Source organism: Xiphophorus hellerii, chromosome 16 (assembly GCF_003331165.1).
Source record: "Xiphophorus hellerii strain 12219 chromosome 16, Xiphophorus_hellerii-4.1, whole genome shotgun sequence".
Lineage (NCBI taxonomy): Eukaryota > Metazoa > Chordata > Actinopteri > Cyprinodontiformes > Poeciliidae > Xiphophorus > Xiphophorus hellerii.
This window is the reverse complement of record NC_045687.1, coordinates 3,752,961-3,777,076: the sequence shown is the minus strand read 5'-3', so window position 1 is coordinate 3,777,076 and position 24,116 is coordinate 3,752,961. Positions and strand designations below refer to the sequence as shown.

The 24,116-nt window shown below is 37.7% G+C and overlaps 1 protein-coding gene across 3 annotated transcripts in view; it reads left to right on the top strand.

The window, feature by feature from the left end:
* lrrc4ba (leucine rich repeat containing 4Ba) overlaps positions 1 to 24,116 on the top strand; it is a 45,129-nt gene that overhangs the window by 2,407 nt on the left and 18,606 nt on the right. Inside the window, exon 1 of one of the 3 annotated variants that reach the window (XM_032588047.1) lies at positions 11,491 to 11,585. The exons of 1 other annotated variant lie outside the window; for it this stretch is intronic. The gene's annotated coding sequence lies outside the window, so the exon portion shown is untranslated. One more of the 3 variants, XM_032588046.1, reaches the window with a different exon arrangement.

Below are 24,116 nucleotides of genomic sequence, written 5' to 3'. Positions count from 1 at the left end.
AAAAACACACAAAGTTCAGTGTTATGCACTCGGACTAAAACACATTTTTGATCAAATGCCAATAATAACCGTCTTTGAGCTTACATTTTGCAAGCCATATTCACACACTGCTCTTTATGGTACCTGTAAACTTAAACACTATTCCAGCTCCACCATCAAGAGAATGACCATGATGTCTACCGTTTATGGTCCTGTGCTTTACGGCTTCACTAGGTCCTAAGTGGTAAAACTTTAAGGCGATGGTAATTTTTTATGTTGAGTGTAAAACTGTGCATGTTATCTGCTGTGACGAAGGGAACCTTTGTCATCTGACGATTATGAAGCGTGCAGCAGCAGCAACACCAGTCACTACAAGGCCACAGTTTCATGGGAAGCTTGTCACATAATATCATATTTAAAGGCAAGGTCCTCCAGTCGAGGGAGCGGGGACGCGGTTTCCACATATCAAGACATGTTTGCACTGAAGAGCAAGGCTGAAATGTCTCCAGGATTTGTTGATTTTCAACTTCAGTATATCAGTTTTAGGGCAGATTATCGAGAATTTGGTCTTGTTGCCAGAGAGAATCCTCTCTGGCGACCAGTATGAAGGCATGCAAAAGTCTTACAATGTAAGATTTCCAAACCTTACAAAAAACATCCTCAAGCAAATATATCTGTAATCTTTGGACAATGAGCAGCAGAGAAACAAAGAAAAACAGAAAATTTAATCTGTCAGCTGTTATTTTAAAGGGATCGTATGCAATATTCACGTTTTGCGTAAATTTGTCCTTCCTTTTGGGTCTCTGCTGCTTTTACAAACACTGCGCAGATTATTGGCAGTTAGTTCATGTTTTTGGTCTCTGGAAAGTGAGCCTTTTCCAGAATCTCCAGAATGTAACGTCACAAATCAGCAGGCAGTTCCCGTTACCTAGCAACCCCCCTGCAAAGCCCACCCATTACCTAACAACCACAGTTGAGCTCCAGCACGTTTGGTCAGCTGGTTTAACCTCTATATGCGCTTTACAATGGCTGCTGGTAAAGACAAGCGTTTTGTTGTTGACTTACCATCCAGAAACCAAATGCTGCATTCTTGTTGGTTGTGCAGGAGGCTCCACTTGTTCTTTTCAAAGATGTACAGATGTATAATTGCGTATCTGTTTGGAGTCATTTTCATGTGTGAGTGTAAACGTTGCGTTTTTAAAGCTGCTACTGAGATCAGTAGCAGCTTTTTTGGATGTAACGTGACAAGATGCCCTAAAACAGCTCATTCTGAACTGAGCAGACTAAAATCTGATTATCTAAATATTATTTTCTGCAAAATATGTTGCAAACGTGTTTTATATCACCTGCCTAACTTGTCAAAGGAAGCATAATAGGTCGCCTTTAAAACACATGGTCCTACATGTTGTGCTGAATCCTCACAAATTAAACGCCAGCTGAGCCATTTCAGTCATTTGTGGGTTTAGGCCAGAATGCGCTTTCATTTCTGTGGCGCATTGCTTGACCAATGAGCTCGATGAAAACAAGCAGGCAGGTTAACAGGGACATGCTAAATTACACCTGTTCTGCAAAGGAAGGGTGTGACTTTGAGATAAAGCGCCTCCTACGCCGCAGGAGTTTTGAGCTATTAAGGATTATTTCTAGCGGAGATCGGTGCAAATCCTCCCAAAACAAACAAACGGAGTGAAAAGGGTCAGTGGGGTCATCTGAGATGGTGAATCTCTGAAATTAAAACTCTCTTTCTCCAATCTGGTGAAAAGTGCAGCTCGTCTCTTTGTGACCTCTGACTGTAAAAGGACAAAAGGTTCAGCAGGATGCATCTGTTGCTGCTTTAAAAGTAGGGCTGCAAAAACGGTAATGATTTTTTTTAGTTATTGATTAATTGGTTGATTGTTGGGATGATTAATCAGTTATTCTGATGATTAATTGGATTAAAAAATGACATTTTACAGATTTGTCACTTGTTTATTTTGTAAAATACTAGAAATGTGTTTTTAAAATTCAAACAAACAAATAATTAAATTCCTTTTTAAAATAAAATTGACATTTTATTGCCTAAAATGCAACAACAGAGCATTCCTTTAGTGAACGGTTGATCATTTGTTGGATCTGCACTCTTTGTGAAAAGCTCAGCCCTTTCTGCTTGACTTAACATCAACACAGTGTATTGATAATTTGTTGACTATTTATTGGATTAACTGATCAATAATTCAATAGCAAAAGGTGCTTAACAGGAGAGTATTGTTGTTGTTTTTACAGAATTTGAACCAGGTAAAACTAAATTTGCCACTGGGTAGAGCATATTTAGTTTTTTTAATCTGTGATGAAAATTATATATTTTTTGTACAGTTTTGACTTAATTACTGCTCTGAGTCTGTTGTTCTTTCAGCAGTTGGCCTTGTTTGAGTCTGTATACTTCAGTTAACGATTAATCAATTACTAATTTAGTTGACGATTATTCCAACAATCAATTAATCTCGATTAATCTGATTAATCGTCTCAGTCTATTTAAAAGACATTGAAAACAGCCGTTATCCTAAATTTGCTTGTGGCTTCTGCACATACAGAGACTATTTCCACTCCTGTGAGGGGGAGAGGGACCGAGATAATAGATGACACTTGAACCGCTCTAATCAGGCCAAGCTGGTTGCTGATCTCTTCATAGAGCGAGGGTGTCAGTGACTGATGGAGGCGCAACTTGCTGATGCGCACAGGTTGAAGGGTGAGGGGAGAGTCACTGATCAGCCAGAAGAGACTGGAAAGTGTAGGAACGACTGCAGACTGTCCCCCCAAATGAGGCCGATGCTCTGCTGGAACGTTTCACCACATCCTGTTTCCTGCTCACAGTGGTGGTGGAAGGCTTCGTAAATCCACTAATGTGTTGCATAAACAAACGCGTGATGTAGCCTCTTTGGCTAACAACCTGCTACACTGATCAAATTTCGCCATCATTCTTTTTTATGTTGCATAGTATTCATCTTCACAAGCTGCTTCAACTTCCATACATAAAAGTTATGAACTCTGTTTTTAAAGTTATTAAATGTCTTATCCTGAAGAAAGTTTTTTAGACTTGTAACATCTGGGTAACTGATTATTCTATGGATTATTCTGACAATTCATCAATGTTTGATTAACCATCAAACAAATTTTAAAATCAAAGATAACTTGCCTAAATATAAAGGTTGTTTGTAAAGAGTGACTTAATTTATGTCATGGTCTTTGGGTTTTTATTCTGATGATTAATCAATTAATCAGATAAAAAAATAGGCTCTTTTTGACTAAAAAACTTAAGCCTTGTTGTTGATTTTTACCTTAAATTCAAAATGTTTGTTTTTTTCTTGCACATTTATTTCTTATTACAGCTTTAAATATGTTGTTCTTTCAGCAAATCAGTTTTTGTGGTGAGTCTGTATAGTCCTGTCAATGATTAATTGATTAATAAATTAGTTGATGATCATTTTAATAATCTATTAATTACAATTCGATTAATCATTTAAGCCCTCCATAATTGGCAGGTTGCATCATTTCCAGTAAGTCCACAAAAACAATGTTTTGTGTTTCATCTGTGCCTGGAAGCATAAATTTCAAACTCTGGCAGTAAAAAATAAACCTAAAAATATCATGAAGTTGGAATCACAAAATCAGCTGTGGATGCTAACATTAGCATTTTAATGCTAGCAAGCCTGGTTAGTTTAGGCCTGAGAGTTCTGAGAAAAGCCTGAAAATATGAACACGCACCTAGTGCCAAATTAGAGTATTATTTTTTTTTCCATGGTTAATTGTTGTTTTCTTACTTTATACATGCAACAGTTCCAGCCAGAACCTTTGTATTTGCATGTTTCTGGTACTCCCGTAAATCTGACGCACAAGCAACATCTGCAGACAACAGGGACGGATGACAAAACTGCTTCTCTTGACCTACCGGGAATTAATTTTTGCTTCAAAAAAATGATCTGATGCATCGCTGAAAAGACTATTGTTGTGTTCCAGTTATGCTAAAAGGAGATAAAAATAATAAACATTTGTTGTTGAAATCATATATATATTTAATCAGTAATTTAGCAGCAAAAGTGGTTTTTGAAATGAAAATATCACTTATTTTGTCAGTGTAGTTTTCGATTAAACTGCATAGTTAATTACAGACCCTGCAATTAACTTCCACCACATAAATAACTTTCTGTTTAGTGAATGAGTGGATAATGGAAAAACAACCTCAGTTTATGTTGCACATATTGCAACATAAACTGAGAACTCAAACTTGGCCAGTGATTTATATCTTTTTTTTGCATGATGTGCCACTATTTGATCATCAGTAACCAGGGGCCAGCGGAGCACATGTGCACTGACCCGGCTGCAGCAGAACCGCTGTTCCCCTGTGATGGCTGGATGGGCACTATCACCCATGATTGGTTTGACTGAGTCTCCCATCCAGGCCTGGGTGTTGGCCCTCTGGGGATCATGATGGCTGTCCGGGGCATTAATTATTGAATATAGTAGGAGGAATGGGAATGGTTAATTGGATAAAAATGAATGCTATAATCCATTGAATTGACATAATTAGAAATGGTGAGATTTCCCCTGAGGAATATATTCTCATCATGACCAAACGTGGAGAGGAAAAAATGAAACTGAAAAATGAACTGAGGATGCTCTTCCTTCCTCGTGAGTTTGTAAACGTCCTGGGGAAGATTTCACACTTGGTGTGAGATTTTTTTAAAGGTGACCTACTATTCTTCCTTGAGCAGCTCTATACAGAACATGTTCATTTTTGCACAAAATCATTCTGAGATAATGAGATTTTAGTCTGGTCAGTTCAGAATGAGCTGTTTTAGAGCTTTTTGTCACTTTAAATCCAAATAAGCTGCTGCTGGCCACACTGGCCCCCCAACTCAACATTTACACTCACGTGAAAATGGCTGCTAACAGATGCGCAATTATTCAACCGTACAACTTTGAAAAGTAGAAGTGGAGCCTCCTGCACAACCAACAAGAACGCAGCCAGTGGTTTCTGAATGGTACGTCAATAACGAAGCCTGTTGCAATAATTAATTAATCAATTAATTGCATGATAAATCAAAATGAGCTTGATAGCTTTCATTCTGATTATTAATGTTTTTTGAAAGTTTTTTTTTTTTTTACAGAATTCATAAACCATTTTATTTATGGATTTGGTTGTGTGAGGTTTTTATTTCTGTTTTATTTATTGGAAATTTAAAATATTTTCCAGTTCAAGAGTGAGGTGCTTTCTGCTAAATTAAAGTTTATTGGTCTTTCAGAGAGCAAACTAATGTGGTCACTTGAAAAATGTCTCAAAACAATATTATAATTTTCAATTTGTCGTGCAGGGAAAGTTACTACTATGACAGGCGTACCAACAATAAAACATTTGTCTTTTCCAGCAGCCATTGTACAGTGCATTCAGCTGTGAACCAGCTGATCAGCTTTATTAATTGTTTTTTGCTTAGTTGGGTTTTGTAAGGTGACTGGGTTTTTTGAAAGGTGCCCCCTTACAAAATGTATTATTATTATTATTATTATTACCATATGTCCTGGAATTCTGCTTGGGTTGCTAGGTAACGGGCTTGGCTTCTCTGGGGTTGCTAGGTAACGGCAGTGCCTGCTGATTTGTGATGTTACATTCAAACTGATCGCATTCCAGACACTGAAAAAAAACGATAATTTATTTGCAAAAAAGTCTGGCTGGCTGTTTCTTTAAGTGCTTCGGTTGTTTTTAGCGGAATCCCAAATGGAATTGCAAAAACGTCAAAAAATGTGAGTTTTGATCCCCTTTAAATAAGTTGCCCATACAGCGGCTGAGCTTGGCTGTCGGATGCCGAGTCGAGTCAGAGGAAGAGCTCTTCTCCTCTCTGTGTGTGTTAGTAAATGTGATTGGATAATGAAGGCAATCCGACCTGACCACCCTGCGCCGCAGCTACTGCCGGCTCGGCCGCGTTAAGGCCCGGAGTCTTGAGGGAGTTTGTTTCGGGTCAGTGATGGCATAAGAGCTCACTACAGCATTGCAGAGTCAGGCTGGGGCCTTTCCTCGGTTCGGTCTGCCTCGCTGACTGGCTCCGCTTGCTGCAGGCGCAACAGTAGAGTCATACTGATACTGCTGTATGGCAGGCCGTTTCTACATAAAATCTGTCTCGCCCTACCTCCATTCCAGATATCTGAAACTCGTTTAAAACTTGACAAATTAGTCATTAAGATAACTGTAATTATATTTTCACAAGACAAAATTTCTGTTTGAGATATCTCTATTTACATTCTGACTAATATAAATGACAATAGATTTACCATTAATTTATATGGAATCTTCAGATATCTGCAATGAATTTTTGACTATTTGAAACATATATTTCAGATACCAAGAATTATATTATGACTGGTTACAACTTAAATTTAAGATGTTTTGTTCTGGCCAGTCCATATTCTAATTAAAGATATCTTGAATGACAAATTAATTCAAGATATCTCAAATGTATTTTTAGATATTCGACTAGTTCAAATCAATTTGTGGATTTCTTGAAATCAAATAACAACTAGACAAAACTAAATTAGAAGTTTCTGGAGTTGTAATTTTGACTAATTAAAATTCCTTTTTAAATATTTTCAGATATCTGTAATGACAGCTTTTCTATTTCAGATATCTTGAATTAATATTCTGTCTAGTCAAAACATCACAGATTTATGTTGCATATTGAAATCTTAATAAAACAATAGAAAAAATAGGAAAATGTTTTGGGAAATGCACCATTTCAGCTTGGTGCATTGGTGACGGGGTGGACAGGAGCACTTTTAGCTTTTCAAAACCCTTTTTAGGTATATTGTGTTTGTTGGAAGAGAATAAACAGGATTATTCCAGATTAATTTGAAATATCTTGACTAAATACCTTTTAGTTTTCAGTGCAAACATCCCAGTAGACCAGAAGCAAAACAAAACTTTCCTTTTTTTTAGGTTCAAAAGAAAATTCTTGATTCAGATATCAAAAGATTTACTTTCAATTAGTCATAATTATGTTTGTGATATCTTAAATTGCAATTGCGGATGTGTGACCCTTAAAATAACCAATTTGGTGACGCCAGTTGAGATACGGGATTTTAATCTGTCAAAATGTAAATGGAGATATCTTGAATTATTATTCTTGCTGATCAGAATGTGAATGCAGATACGTTAAATTACCATTTTGGATAGTCAAAATGTAGTTATGTTCAGTCAAAATGTAGTATTTTTAGACATCCTACAGATGAAACCGATTTTATGTTACAAATGCCTGCCATACATAGGCAGCACAAGAGAACTAATGTGCAATTCTTAATTCAGATGTCAAAAAATGACATTTTGATTAGCTATAATTACATTTGTGATCTGTTAAATTGAAACTGCTGAAGTGTGACCCTTAAAATGACAAATTTGGTGACGTCATTTGAGATGCAGTGAAATACATTTGCCAAAATGTAGTCGAAGAAATCTTAAATTATTATTCTTACCAGTCAGAACGTGAATGCAGATATCTTAAATTACCAAAATAAATTTAAAATGCATTTAAAGTAGTCAAAATACATTTTTAGATATCTGGAATGTAATTACAGATAGTCAGACAAAACAGATTTTTTGTGAAAACTGCCTGCCATAACTGATGATGACAGTATAGCTATTGATGATGTAGATGGCACCAATAAGAGATAAACATGGAATTATAACCCCAGTGACCAAAGTGTGATGCTTAGCAGGTTTTTTTCCTCCCCTCCTGATGCCGTTGTTTGTTAATTTAATTTCATCTCTCCGTGCTGCGTGTGATTCAGCCTGACAGAGCCAGGTTTGGTTTCCACGGCGCTCTCAGAGATCACAATGAGATGCCTGGAGAGAAGCGTGGGCGCGCTGTCGCACAAGATGACACGTAATCAAATGTCCTTTTTGTATCTGCTTGGAGGTTGTTGTATTTTCGGGGGCAGCGGCGGGGGCGGCGCTGATGTCACAGCGAGATGCTGGCTCCAGAGGAGGCCGCGCAGACGTGCCAGCAGCGGCGCCAGGGGAGCCGGAGGGAGCCACGGAGGAGGCAGTTAGCAAAGCTGCATGCCGTCACTGTGATAAATCTCAGATCTGGCTGTACAATGAGGTCGATTCCTCTCACACCTTCACCGTTTGCTTCCCAATATACGCTCTGTGGCCGCTGTATTACGAACACCTGTTCACACTGCAAAACCACAAAGTCTTACCAAGAAGTTTAGTTTCTACTGCAAATATCTTAGAAGACAAAATTAACTTACAAGTAACTTTTCAGCGAGATGTAGGAGCTTGTTTTAAGTAAGTAACTCCTCATATTGATAAAAAAGAACTAGTTCTACTTGTAACAAGATATTGTTTCCATGTTATAAGCGAAATAGAATTAGTAATATTCATCAATATTGACTTAAAGAAGCTCCTATATATTCCTGAAAAGTTACTTGTAAGTTAATTTTGTCTTATTTTAAGGGTATTAAGATATTTGCACTAGAAACTAGACAAAAAAATCCTTGGTAATAATATTTTGTGTTTTTGCAGTGCAGTTGCAGTTACATAGGTACGGAGCAGAAACTCTGCGTCTAGATGTGTTGAAACCAACTTTCTACCGTTCTAACAGAGCAAGAGAGAATATTTAAGTCAAGTTTATTTGTGCAGCACATTTCAGCAACAAGGCAAGTTCAAAAGCTCTACACGATAAAAACATTGCACACTAACCAATTATGAAAAAAGCAACAAAGGCCTTCTTCAAGCAAATATACATCAAATATCTTGGTTGTTCAGTGATTTAAAACTAACATCAGTATCTTAAAGTCAATTCTGTCAGTGCAGGGACTTTGGGACTGGGGTGATGTGCTCTCTTTTCCTGGTTTTAGTCAGAACTTCAGCAGCAGCGTTCTGGATCTGATTGGTTGCAGCAATCATTGTGACTAAATATAAACGGATGGTTGAGTTTCTGTAGATCTTGTTGGACATTAATTCTTTAAACCTGGAAATATTGTTCAGGTGATAGAAGGCCGACTTTGTAATGGGTCCCAGTGTGATTCTGCATCAAACTAAAGTAGCTTAATCATCAATTATTCTTACAATTGATTGATTAAAGGGATGAAAATAAGAATTCTGTAGATTCTTCATTTAACCACCTATGATTATTTTATGCAACACTACAAATGCATTAACATTTTATTACCTAAAATGCAATAATATGGCATTCCTTTAGTGTACACTTGGTCATTTGCAATCTGCTGCTAAAAAACTACTTCTAACATCGACATGTTCTTGATTTCTGCTTGACTTAAGATCAGTATATAGCAGGAATGATCTGTTGATTATTTTCTATTAACCGATTAATGATTAGATAGCAAAAGGCGATTATGATGAGGTTTTTTAGCTAAATTTGAACCAGGTCAAGCTAGAATGATCCAACAGGTTAAGCTTTGGATAGAATATATTTACAGACAAAGACTTTTTTTTATCTAAATGAAAAACATATTTTCAGTAATTACATTTTGGTTTAATTACTGCTATGATGGTGTTGTTTTAGCACAATCAGAGCCTTTTTTACAGTCAGTTAATTGATTACCAAATCAGTTGGCAATTATATCAATATTTGATTCATCACGATTTTTGCGATTAATTGTTCCAGGCCTGTTAAATACACATAGGTAGTTAACATTGGGCTCCTGTGGAACAACACGTCCATTTCTTCCCCATATGTGTATGTAAATATCTGAGCAGCAGGATAATGCAACATTTAAATCTTAATTAATCTCTAATGCGTACTTCCACCAACTTAGGAACTTTATTAGGCAACTTTTCAGATCCCTCTAGTGCATTTTTTTTTTTTAGAAAAAGAGACTCTGGCAAATCAGTAAAGCACGTACGGTTCTTACTTCTCTCTACGTACCTTAAACCATCCCACAGGCCTTACAGGTGGCTAAGTCCTTGCACAGCACTTTTCCGAGTGCAATAAATATTTTTCCCCCAAATTTAATGAATATGTGTTTTAAATTGAGCAGCTGTACGTGAAAACGAGTTCATGCTGCGTTCCACTGGCCTCCGCAGTCAGCAGATCGCAATCCAACGGAGAACCGTCGGCATGTGACACCAACAGGAGATTTGCATCCTGGATGTGCAGCTGGAACTTCTGGAGCAACTGTGTGATACTATTATGTAAATATGGAGCCAAACCTCTGAGGAATAGTTCCAGCACCTGGTTGAAAATGTGCCATGAATATTTAAGGTGGTTCTGAAAGAAGACAGGAGTCCAGTACAGTACTCTGAAAGCATGTTTCACTGAGTATGCACACTGTTGCACATTTTTCTAGCAGTAGTGAGGCGTTCAGGTTCAGCTTTCCTGTCGGTTTTTATGCAGACTGTTTCAATTAAAATGTTAAAAGTAGGGCTGCAACTATTTATTATTTTAATACTCAATTATTTGGTTCATCTGATAAAAAATTGCCACATTCTGCTGATTTTTCATTTAACCACCAAGGCTTATTTTATAAAATATTATTTAAAATAAACAAATACAAATAATTAAATAAATAATTCAGCTTGTTGTTTAAATATTTTATTGCCTAAAATGCAATAATATAGCATTATTTTAGTGAATTTGAACTGGGTGAAACTAAAACTACTTATCTTTAATGCAACATAAATATACGTGTATATATATATATATATATATATATATATATATATATATATATATATATATATATATATATATATATATATATATATATATGGTACAGTTTTGGGTTAGTTACTGCTCTGAATATGTTGTATATTTCAGTTAGCGATTAATTTATTACAAAATTATTTTAATTATTGAATAATTATTTTAGTTGTCGTACAGAATGCTTTAAATGAAATGTTAAAACAACATTTAGAGCTAGCCTGGTAGAAACTAGCCCTTTGTTCTTCGCTTTGCTTCGTACAGCGGATCTGGACTGTGTTGAAGTTTTACATTTTATTCTGTCACAAACTTTGGTTGTGACGTTTGTAATGCGCCAGTTCGTGTGAAGCTTACCGGAAGTTTCCTGCGCTGTAAACAACCATCCTTCACCGTTGTGGAGCCGAACTAGATCGCTATTGATGCTAAATAGATATTTGGAAGTGCGACCCACACTGAATGGCTTTGTTGACTCGATATTGCTAAAACTACAGGCAGACTACTTTAATAAAACGGCGCAGAAAATCGACGTCATCGTTCACTCTGTTCGCTGATTGGTCCGGCTGAAAATCTACCGGGAAAAGCCCAGACGGAGGAGCAGTGAAGGGAGATTAGCGTCGAGCAGGAAGGCTAATTTTGGACTCTACACCTGTGGAGACAATGTGGCTGCTGTTCTGATCCGAACCGGGGAGATTCGAGGTGCGGCTCCCCGCTTTAGGAGCAGCAGAGCGGGGCCGCGGACGCCCCGAGCCCCCTCCACACCCCCGCTGACGTGACGGAGAGACGCAAGATGGTGAGTGGTTACTATGGCAGGTTACTATGGCAACCCCAGGTCTCTGCAAGAGCTTCCATTTCGCGCAGCGTGGGAGAGAGGTGGAGAGAAGAACCCGCAGAGAAAGAAGGGTGGAGAAACCAGCAGAGGAGGTGAGGGATGGAAATAAACACACGTTGGGTGTAGGAGAAAAAGAAGAAGGAGAGGAGGAATGGAAAAAAGTGATGGAGACGTGTGAGCGATGGGGTGAGACTGCGGATCAGAGGGCAGTGACGCCGGACCGGATCGGTGCACATGCTGGAATGTTTCAGGTCTGGTTCTCCATCAGTCTGCTGCTGCTGCTGCATGTTCCCACTCTTTATCTCCTCCTCCTCCTCCGGCTCCGGCTCGGCGGGAGACGTCGTGTCGGTCTCTGTGACGGGGTCTCCATAGAGACGTCCATCAGTCAGTCGGCGTCGGTGTTTTTTGCGGGCAAAGCCTTATCGTGTTTGTCAGTGTGAGTGTTTATCTGTGCGTGTGTTAGTCGGGGTGTCACTCATAGGGAAGGCTGGGGCGAGGCCTGAATGAATGGGGGCCACGGGAGCGCTGCTCATCATGCATGCATGCTCACGCTGCTTGTTTGTTTTGAAAAAGACAAGCCTTTCTACATAAAACTCTGGCGTGCAGTCGGGGAACTGTAGATACACAGACAGTCGGATGCATAACAGGAGCGTTTCCACCTCTGCCCTGTTGCATCAACCTGCCTGAATATAGATCTTTGATCCTACATCACAAGTTTCCCTGTAGAAATAGTTGATTTTTGCTCTTTTCTAGCTAATATCTGTTGAACAGAGTTTCAGAAAGTTTTTAAGATCCTTTTAATGCAACCTTGAATAAAATTTAAGAATGAAAACTATTGGTTAGGTGCATTCACACCAGCTCTGTTAAATCCACTTTCATTTGCCTAGAAAGTCCGGTTCGTTTGTGAAAGTATGAAAATGCAATCGAACTCTGGACGATTGGTCTGGTCTGCCTAAGTAGGTCTGGGTTTGCAGGAAGCGGACTATAGTGCAGGGCATTCTGGGTAAATACAACCAACACAAATGAAAGAGTCTAACGCTAGCTGGAGAAATGGTTTGTTGTCTTTTACAAAAGATTTAAGAGAAATCCTACAACCGCTGAAATCTGATGCTATTCCGTTTTGTTTACATTTTGTGAAGAAGGAAGTTGCGCTCAGTGTCTTCTTCTGAGATTTTCGTGTTGTTTCTTCAAGTGGTTCTTAGTGCAGCACCCCTACAGGCGAGGAGGGGAACAGGTTTTTCAAAGGGTTTGGTTTGTTTGACACAGTGAAAACACAGGAGCTGAAATGTAACAAATGTTCCAATTTTTGTTGCCAGGAGAACTGAGTCTATCGGGATATCTGGTGTGAAAATGTATTACACTGCTAACCTTAACCGCCGAGCTTAGAAGTTTTTGGGGTTTTTTTGCATTTAGCCTCGTATGGGTTGGCAGCAGAAGTGAGTGGTGAAACAAAAGTTGTCCAGGTAACTGTACATAAATAAAAAAAGGTAGCTAGTTAGTTAGCAATGCCATAATAGCAACTAGCAACTCAAGTCACAGGTTGAGTCAAGGTAATGGAAATTTTTGCCAAACCGAAAATAGTGGCCCCTCCAGAATACGGCCATATTTTCTCACTGCATACGCTGCCCAAGTACAGGATGGTGCCCTGAGTGAGAGAAACTATTGTGACATTTATCAAAACCTCACTGAATTTACAAGTAATTTCTTATACTATCCATCCATCTTCTTACACCCTTTGTCCCTATTGGGGTCAGGAAGTGGTGGTGCCTCTCCAGCTAACGATCCGGGCGAGAGGCGGGGTCACCTGGACAGGTCGCCAGTTTGTCGCAGAGCAACACAGAAACAGACAGGACACACAACCATGCACACACACACTCACACCTAGGGGAAATTTTTAGAGAGACCAATTAACCTGACAGTCATGTTTTTGGACTGTGGGAGGAAGCCGGAGAACCCGGAGAGAAACCACGCATGCACAGGGAGAACATGCGAACTCCATGCAGAAAGATCCCGGGCCGGGAATTGAACCCAGGACCTTCTTGCTGCAAGGCAACAGTCCGACCAACTGCACCACTGTGCAGCCCCAAAAGCTACATCTAAATGAATAATTAAACAAGTTGTATTGCTTGAAATAAGTTCAAAGAGAAAAAGAGTTTGTACAAATATTTAGCTTAGTAACAAACAAGTCAAGATAAAAACAGAAAAACTTGTTCTTTTAGTATTTTTTTAAATTAATAACATGATTCTGTTTAGTGGAGCTAAAGAGGTTAAAAATAAAATGTTTCTTTACGTCTGAAGATCAAAACATCTTCATCTTTAAAGCACTCATCTTCTCTTGGCATCTTTTTGTTTTCTTGCAGGATATTGAGATAAATTTCTATTCTTTGATTTTTCTCTTATTAAAATATACAACTTGAATCCAAATTTAAAATATTGATACAGATTGATCTGTTACTGGCCTTGCTTCAGCTCCGTGTGTAAGACGACATGCCGACGACCTTGCCCTTGACCTTTAACGCCTAATAAACAGTTATAATTACCCTTCTAATTAGAAAGATGCCCTTGTCCTGCACTCATCCGGAGCAGTTGTGCGTGAAAGCTCAGAGTGAGGTAGATTTATCTCAATGTTTTATTTAAAAACGCCACCTGTTAGCTCTTAAGTGCTGCTGTTACGCTGCTTTGTTGCAATGCACCGACTTCTCCGGCCCAATTAGTGGAGCTGCGAGCTGTGTCCCGGTATGTGGATGGGCTTGGAGCCAGGCTGCAGCTGTTAGAATAGCAATCACAGGTTCTCATTCTGGTGGTTCTGCATCGCCTAAACCCAGGAAAGCTTTCAACAGCCGTCAGCACGAAGAATGAATTCTGTCTCTGCAATTTAAAACACTTTTAGATGCGTCTGTGGATGCATGTGTAAAAAAATACAGTCAAGATTTTTCCTCATGCTGCTTTCTGTGCATTGGAGCTATAAATACATGTGATTTAATTGTGATTCTGCTGCAAAGTCAGAGAATTGCAAATGCTACCAAAAAGTGTTGAGAAGGAGTTTCAGCAGCACAAACAACGCGTTGGATGGCTGTCCTTTGAACGGTTGCGTGGGAGGATTTATAATTGCTGTTATTGCCAAGCCCAGGATGCTTTCAGGGACTGAAAAAATTATTCTGCATGCAGTACTTTAAAAGAAGAAGTAGTAGAGCGATGTTAAAAAGGGAAAGTGTGTTTGTGCCGATTTCCATAATGTGAAATCAAATCCAAACATGGTTGATTTATCTTTTTTATGCTTCTTTATTGTTTTATTAGGAGGCTAATGTCAAAATACGAACTCATGGTGCATTTATGGTCTGGCATCATAACCCGAAATGAGAGCACTGCATTTATAAGCAACACTTTGTTTAAGATTCACAAACTTATGTTAAGAAGTTTTCTGTTATCCTAAACAAGCAGAAGGATGAATATTTTAAACTTCGGTGGATCTTCTTGATTGATTTGCTACTTTTTAATGAATTATTGTTAATAATATTATTTTGTTGGGGTTTTATGTGATAGAAAAAATATGCATGGTTTTTTATCCTCTACTGATTAACATCTGAACAGTGCGGTGTGCATGTTGAGAACCTCCCTTCGCTGCAGGTCTTTTGGGTTTGTCTCTGTCAGCTATCTAACTAATTTACCCATCTATACCCGGGGTTGGCATCCTTCACAACACTGACAGCCATTTTTATTCAGATTTGTTTAGCGCAACAAAAGCTACATGAAGTTAGCAGAAAATTACTTTATAAAAAGTAACATTTTTTATAAAAATGCTATGCATATGTAGCCTTAAAACACCCAGGAAAAGCTGTTAAACCTATCTTTTTAAAATTACCTTTACATTTTACCACCAATCATAAACATTAGTTCTGCTAATGCTAAAGCGCTAGCCTCAATTCAAATTATATCTGACTAAAACCCTCAAGCACCAATTAAATCTTGTCATTATAATTTGCCGTATTATATTTACGTCTGTGTCTAATGTTTGTGTTTTATTTCGTTTCTTGTTTGACATAATTTTTTTTTTTGGGGGGGGGGGAGAAGGAGGACATTAGGAAAGGAAACTGAACTGCTGCATAAACTGTCTTCAATCACTTCAAAATAAGAGCATGAATATAAACGTCTAGCTACTTGGAAGAACGCCCAACAGTCGATAACTAAAACAATTCAACACAAATGTTGTATTTTATTCAACTGAAAGTTTAGAATTCATTCAGAAAAATAAGTTTAGAGGAAGGAAATTGTGCCAAGCGTTTTAAAAGCTAGCAGAAACACTGAACGCTAAAAGAAAAATTAGCTTAATAAAACATCCTTCTGGACCAGATACCAACTTCAACGTCATAAGTAGTTTGGAGACTTTTTTTTTTCACACTTTTTAATATAGAGCAGGCACTTTCGTTTGACTGGATATTAATATAAAACAAGAAATGTTCATGCCACCCACCTGGCTGTGGCGCCCTGGGTGGTCAGCCTCATTGCCCGTCTCAAATAACGGCACTGGCCACAGGGATAATGTTTTTTTCACCAAGCACTAAGTTTCTACATGATTTCTCTTCACTTAGTGATTTTCTTGTCCCTCCTGCTAAAGAAAACCTCCAAACTCACAACCAATAAAGAGGATTCTTGTCTCACAGTCTCTTCTTACAGTCGGGCAACAATAAAACCCAGAGAATAAACACAGAATGCAGCACAGATTGACTTTCTACCAGAAAGGCCACACGCACAATCATAGAGTCAGAGCTGACAGATCGTACCTTGACCCCTGAGAGAAATCACTCACACTCGCCTTCTTATGTTGGGAAAAAAGAAAAGAAAAGAAAAACGGAGGCAGAATGGATACCAGAAATGCTGAAGCAAGCCCTATTGTGCTAAACAGCTGGGAGCAACGGACGCTCAGCTCAGAAACACTGGGGAAAGCTCTCAGCAACCCCAAAACTGTGCCATTTACAGCGCTCTGTAAATGGCTGGGAGACATTTCCATTAGAGAGCGGTTTTAATCCTCAGGAAACCAGACCATCAGCGCTCCAAACCGCCTTAAACACGGATCAATTCTTCACAAAACCAGCTTCCACAACTCCATAGCTGGACTTTGTTTGCAGCTGAGAGCTTTGGAAGATGTTAATATTTAAAAGCCTTTCATCCCAACACCTAGTTATCGATTAATGAGTTAATCTAATGCTGGTTGATCTTATTGGTCAACTAACGATAAATTGATAGACGACCATCTTCTTACAAACCTGAGGTTCCTCTTGTATCAACTGTATTTCCATAACATAAAGGGCTGCATTTGTCATAATATGTTAAATTTAGCAAAAATCTAAAATTTTAACACAATGCCAGCTGTATTGAATACTGACTGAATAAACAGAATTATTAAGCTAAAGACATATTTATAAAATATAGCAAAAAAATAATAGATGAAAAGAATAAAATGTTAAACACTGTAAAGGAAGAAATATTTATTTATTAACTTTGAACAAAACGTTTGGCTCATATCTTCCTTAAAAGCCGGGTCCTCTCGGCGAGCAGCGGGGCAGCTGTAAAACAACCCACAACAAGGCGTGTTGACGTCACAGATCACAGAGTTTAATTCATACAAAGCAACGCATGAATCAGTTAACAAAGCTGCAGAGGTACAGAGATATACATTTTATCACAAAATAACAACAGACAAGGGGAAACAGACAAACACGAAACACAGAGACAGACAAAGGCGCCCACGTGGAGAAAAGATGGAAAAAACTCTCCCTATTTTAGCGCTACATGTAACTTTATACTGAGTGGGTGTTTCCTCACTTTAATATATGCAAAGAAGGCGTTCTGTTGTTCGACCACTCAGAGACCTGTTCGGCCCCCAAAGAAACTTGGAAACTCCCCTCATTACAGCTCAGATGTCTGGTTTTTATCTAAGTAAAAGGGCGGACCACTCCGTGCTCATCTCTGTCCGACACGGGCGATCTCGGGCGGAGAAGTCCCTGTTTTGAGATTTCACAGATAACTCTAACGTCTATCCCACACATTCCAGCGCCGTTTCCATGGAGATGCTAATTTTATGGCTTTTGTGTGCTCTTAAACAGACAGTGGAAGGCGTCTGCTTGTCTCCTTCGGGCCTCTCTCGAAGGGTCACACAAAGCCTGTTTTTCAAATAAGAGTGCTTAATATACCTTTACACATGTTGTAAGATTAAGTGTATTTTTAGCACTAAAATAATCATTTTCCTTAACAACACTTAATTCCCCGTGAACAGACAGAAGTGCTGTCTGGAGTTGCTCTTGTAGGAATATTAAAACTTCGCACCAGGAAGCGCTTTAACTGACAGCCCTTAAAATAAACCGCGCTCATTGGCGCCATCATGTTTTCTGCGTCATTCCCTCCCTTTCTGACATAAAATCCTCCCTTCGTGATGAATATGTAAACATTGAATGAGTTTTGACGCTGCTTCGCCTGAATGATCGCTGTTAACTTAAGGAGTTTTTTGAGTGTTTATATTTCTAAACAGAACCGTTTAAAGTTCATTTTTTCATCCCGCACTGTTTCTCTCTTGTTCTGAGACACCGCCACCAGCTTTCATTTTCGTATGAACGGCTCCGCTTTTAGTATGACCCGTGGCGCCCTCTGCTGGATGGCGGCCGAACTGCAACACTAAAAAAAGATATAAGCGGAAGTTATTAATCAATTGGAACTAATTTTAATCTAATAAACCATCAGTTGTGTATTTACTAGCTACATTTACTGAATTGCATTTACATGAGTAATGTTTTTTGAAAAATTGTGCTTAATGATTGTAACCAAAAATTCACCAGACCTGCAGTTTTTGTTAAAATGTAATTTAAAAAAAATAAATAAATTATTGAAAGAAACTGACTTGGAAAAAAATTATTTTGCCTGATTTTGTTATTTTTTGCTACCTATATGAATTATTGTAATTTTGGTCCTTAAAATAACACATTTTTCACTTAAATTTATATTTATGTCCAGCTGATTATGTAATTTTTAAATATTGCATGATTGATAATTTGATCAGTTACTCAGTACTCGAGCTGGCCTTTTAACAAATACTTTTTTACTCTTGAGTAATTTCTTGGGCGGTAAACTATGCTGATGCAGTGCTACTCTTGCTAATCTACAATTGTTGGGTTAGTGTTGGGTACCCACCTCTACTGATCCTTCACCAGACAGGGTTCATACCTGTTTTAAGAACATTGTGGGTTATTCATTATAGCTCAGTTTTAGTTCTTTGTGACTTATTGTTTGTCTAACTCGGTTAGTTTTAATTGGTTTTTATTGTGTTTTCTAGTTTTCATTAGCCATTAATTGTTAAATATTGTTTGGTTTTAGTTTTGTCTTTATCCGCTATAGTAGTCATTTTAGTTTTTTCACATTTTGGTTAATTCAGAATCGTCAAAGTATTGGTTTGTGACCACTTGTCTTTTCCAGCAGCCATTATACAGCGCATACAGTGGTGAAATCAGCTGACCAAACATGCTGGAACTCCATGTTGGGTTGCTAGGTGACAGGCTGGGGTTGCTAGGCAACAGGCAGTGCCTGCTGATTTGTGAAGTTACATTCCGGAAGTTTTTGAAACGTCTCATTTTCCAGACACCAAAAAATATTAAGTTATTGCCAACAAAACGGCTGGGTGTTGATTTTTAAGTGCTTGGGCTGTTTTTATAAGTTGAGACCCAAATGAATGCACAAAATTCATCGAGTATACTTTTTTACCAAATACGTTTTTGATCTTGGTCTTGAGTAATTTACTTTTTACTTTTGCTTGGGTATAAATATTTAGAAGTAGAGCTACATTACTTGTCCACCTCTGTAAACCATTAACTGTTTGAATCTCTTCCACCACATAATACCAAGAGCCCCAGTTTAGGGGTGGAGGCAGAGTAATGTCCGTTAATGGGAGTGCTTCAGCGGGGTGATGAACACGGTGACTTTTAATCTGCCGCTCTCGGCCTCCTCTGAAGGATGAAGAGGAGGAGGTCCCCGCTCCGGTAAGAGCGGTTCTGAATAGATCAAGGCTCCTCTGCGCCTTCTGCATCCAAATGAGAGCGGAGCCGCGTCTTTGAATGGGTTGAGTGGGAGGGCGAGGTGGGAGACCATGCAGAAGGAGGGGGCTCGAGCACATCCTATTCGACAAGGATGAGCTGTGAATGAAATGGGAGACGGCAAATTATCCAGTTTTAGAAAGGACTAATAAGGCTGTTCTGCTGTTTTCTAAAAATAAGCTCTTATTGTAACACTGCTGCAATAGTTAAAATAACCGTTTCACTGTTTGAGAAAAAAGAAATGGGATTACATTATGCTCTGTTTTTGATAAGTAAGTAGAGCAAAAAGTTTTGGATAATTAATAGTTTATCATAGAATTGGAACGTGAGCTGAAATAGATCAGAGCAACTAGTTACATTTACTCAGTTACATTTACTTGAGTAACTTTTAATGTACTATTTTTACAACTCTGTATTTTTTACTTCTACTTGAGGACTTTGAGCTGCCTTGTTGGTGAAAATGTGCTATACAAATAAAATTACCTTACCCTGAGTCATTTTATTATGAAGTATTTTTACTCTAGTAATGTAAAATTTCTGGATTTTCTTCCCACTGAATGAAAAACAAAATTTTTAACCAAAAATTCACCAGACTCACACCTGAAGTTTTTTATTTTGTTTATTGAGTAGACTTTTTACCAAGTACTTTTTTACTGTCACTCAGAGTTGGAAAGTAACTATTTACATTTATTCATTTACATTTACTTGAGTTACTTTTTGGAAAAAATCTACCAAAAATCAGAGTTATTAAGTATTTACATTTACTCATTTGTGTGTTTTTTATTTCCAGTTTATTTATTATTTCTTGTTGTTGTGTTTAATTTGTGGATATTTAATGTATTTCAGCTCCAGTGTGAAATGTTCTTTACAAAACTTTAGTTTATTAGTATTACAGAGAAAACTTGCTTTATTTTGCCGTTGTCAACTTGAAAATAGTCTAAAAACAACAATATTGACATCTGTGATCATTTCTGGCATAATTTACCGTCCAGCAAAATTTGCTATTATGAAAGGTCTAATGATATAAAATTTAAATATTTTTAATCTTATTTATTCTTGGAAATAAATTAGAATTAAAATACTAAACCCCTAAATAAACAGCAAAATATGTGATTAAATAAATAAATGGAATCAACTTAAAACAGATTTTTTTAAAAAGTTAAATAAATCACCTGGGGAAAAAATTTATGATCTTTGTAAATTAAAACAAATAAATAAATTACAAATAAAGTGGGATAGCAAATTACTACTAATAAAACAATATATAAATAATATGACTAAGTAAGTAAATAATGAGAAATATAAAAGATAAATTAATATGTAATATTAAAAACATAAATGAACACAAAGTGGGAAACAAAAAAAACAAATAATAAATCAGATTAATTCAAATAAACAAAACAAAAAGTTTGAATCAGGAGGCAACCTTTATAAAGTTAATTACAGGCTCACATGCTAATAAAACTTAAATAAACAATAAATTTATGTCTAAATTAAATAAAGTTTTATCAGAATTTTATCAAGGTTAATTCTGTTATCATTCCCAACTTTAATTCTAAAACTAAACTGATAATAAATATAATTGTAGATTTATTTGTGTTCTTCTGTCCGCGGCTCGATGGATGGTAATTTCATCAGGACAAGCAAGACGGGCTTGGAGAGGCGAGGAGAAACATTTTGGTTTGGGACTAATTCAAAATGCAAAAAGATAAAACTCCGCATCTGCAACCAGAGTTACAGTAAAACACGCAGAGTCTCACGATTGTCTGTGAAGATGCGTATCTCACTTCCAACGCGCTGCAGGCTCATTTCATCTGGAAACGGGGAGAAATTCATCACCTCCGCCCCTTTCACCCGCTTTACATCCTTCCTGCCTCATAATGATATCAGCCATCAGGCGAGCATCGATTCAAAACGCTCGGGAAAAAAAAAAAGAGAACGCGTTTCTATAAACCTGTAATTACAGATGAAATTACAGCGTGCAATATTAGGAAAAAAAAAAATAATCAATGAGAACAGTGGAGGTGTTGCACCTGTAACACATCACTGGCCTTACGAGTCATCGATTCACCTGTGCGAACACCTCAGGTTGTTGTTTCAGTCGTCCGGGGGCCACGGCTCGTCTGCTGCAGGGAGCCAGACATGAATCAGGGGGAAGGAGGCTGTTTGTACGGCGTTAGTCAGCCGGCTTACAGTCAGCGTTTGTGTTCGTGGGCTCCAACGTGACGTCAGCGATTCATTCATCAGCAAGGCCGGCGCTCCTTTCTACGGCTGAGAGGAGGAGGAGAGGAGGCGGAGGAGAGCAGGGCTTCCTCCACTCCTCCATCCATGATCGTCAGAGATCGCTGTACCTGCATCTACTCAGTTGCTTTTACTTTAATCATTTTATTTTGAAGTATTTCTACTCTTACTTTCTGGATTTTTCTACCCACTGAATGAAAAGCAAACACGTTTTAACCAAAGATTCACCAGACATAGACACACACCTGCAGTTTCTGTTAAAGTTTAATCAGTTTTTTATTAAAAGAAAATGATTTGGGGAAAAAAATTATTTTGCCTGATTTTGTTATTTTTATTACTTAAATAAATGATTGTAATTTTGGGCCTTAAAATACCCAAATTTCCACTTAACTTTATATTTTGCTGCATCTGGTGATGTAATTTTTAAATATTAAATGACTGATAATTTGATCAGTTGCTCAGTATTTGAGCACTTTTTACGAGCTTTTTTGTAGATTTGAAACTTTGAAGCATTTGCTAGCTAAATTAGAGACCAAATACAGCAACCAGATTGGCAGTTTAACCTCAGATAATATTTTCCTACCATTTAAAAGAACCTTAAATCTGCACTTTAAAGAAATTACATGTGTTTGCTTAAATCTGGTGACCTCTGAAGCTGCACTTTGCTCTGTTTCTGTCTGATTTGTCTTTTCTTCCCAACAAACTCCACAAGTGAGGACAAACAGGATGAACTGTTGGCTTGAAATCTACACCAGATGCTTGTTAATGAGACTTGGGGCCCAAAGACGCTGCTGTACTCTAACACTGAGCGCTGGCGTTTTTATTTGTGTAAAACGGTTCAACGGGCACCATAAAAACGTCGTACAGTCACCAATTATGAAACAAGCAATAAACATTTTGTCAAAAGCCGTCAAGCAAATATATTGATAAATGTTATTATGAATCAAATGGGTTTTTAGCCTTGATTTAAAGGAGCTCAGTGTTTCGGCTGTTTTGTTGTTTTATGGACGTTTGCTCCAGATTTGAAGCTGAATGCTGCTTCTTCATGTTCGGTTCTGGTTCTGGGGATGCAGAGCACACTGCAAAAAACCAAAATCCTACCAAGTATTTTTCTGGTGCAAATATTTTAGTACACTTGAAATAAGACAAAACAAACTTTTCAGCGAGATACTGGAACTTATTTAGGTCAATAATTGATCAATAATGATGAAAAAGTTATAGTTCCACTGACTTTTTTATTTTACTAAGATATTTTTCCTATGTTAAAAATGAAATAATATTCCAGGGAATCCTGTTAAAGCAAGTATGTGCATTATTTGTGGCTAGGTTACAATAACAAATTTTACTGAACAATCAACTGTCCTAGTCGCTATAGTGATAATATTGTTGTTTTGAGACCATTTGCATGTACAATAATTGCAATAATGGCATAATAATACAAGAACAGATTCTCAAAGATCAATAAACTTTAAATTCTAATCAACATTTAACACTGGAACTGGAAAATATCCAAAATAAATAAACAAAACAGCAGAAACAACAAATAAAATCAATCATGAAGTCAAAATTATCCTTAAAAAAATGGCAGGTTGAGACCAAAACACCAGGCTGAAGAATCTTATCTAGTTTTAGGTAGAAAGAGAGAAAAACAATAAATCATGCAAATGGAAATTATTTAATTCGTTTTAATTTATCACGCGATAAACTAGACTAAAAGATACTGGTTTTACAGTGTGCTCTGTATCCCAGAACCAGAAGCAAACATAGAGAAGCAGCTTTCAGCTTCTATGCACCACAAATCTGGAACAAACTTCCAGAAAACTGCAACACTGCCAAAACACCGAGTTCCTTTAAACCAAATCCCTATCTCTTTTTTAAAAGTAGCTTGTCAGTTTGTTTTGTCTTAATTCAAGTTTACTAAGATGTTTGCAGTAGAAACTAGATAAAAAATACGTGGTGCGATTTTGTGTTTTTGCAGTGTAATAGTTTTTATTGAGTTTTCTTGTGGATGAAAGACCAAAACCCATAAAATAAATTTGTTTCCCAGATATCCAGTGACATGTGGACTAAACCGAGCCTGTGTTCCTTGGGAAAGTCCTTTTTGGACTCCTGACCCACTAAACTTTATTTCCCAGGAACTTGGTAGAGATCTGAAATGACTCAACCAGCGGCGAACGAAGAGGAAACAGGATCTGAAATGGTGAACTCCGGGACGAAACCTGCAGGCGTTGCCTCCAGGTGGCGGGGGCGGCAGTCACTTTTTGTTTTTGTTCACAGTGAAGCGGCGAAGGGAGGAAGACGGGC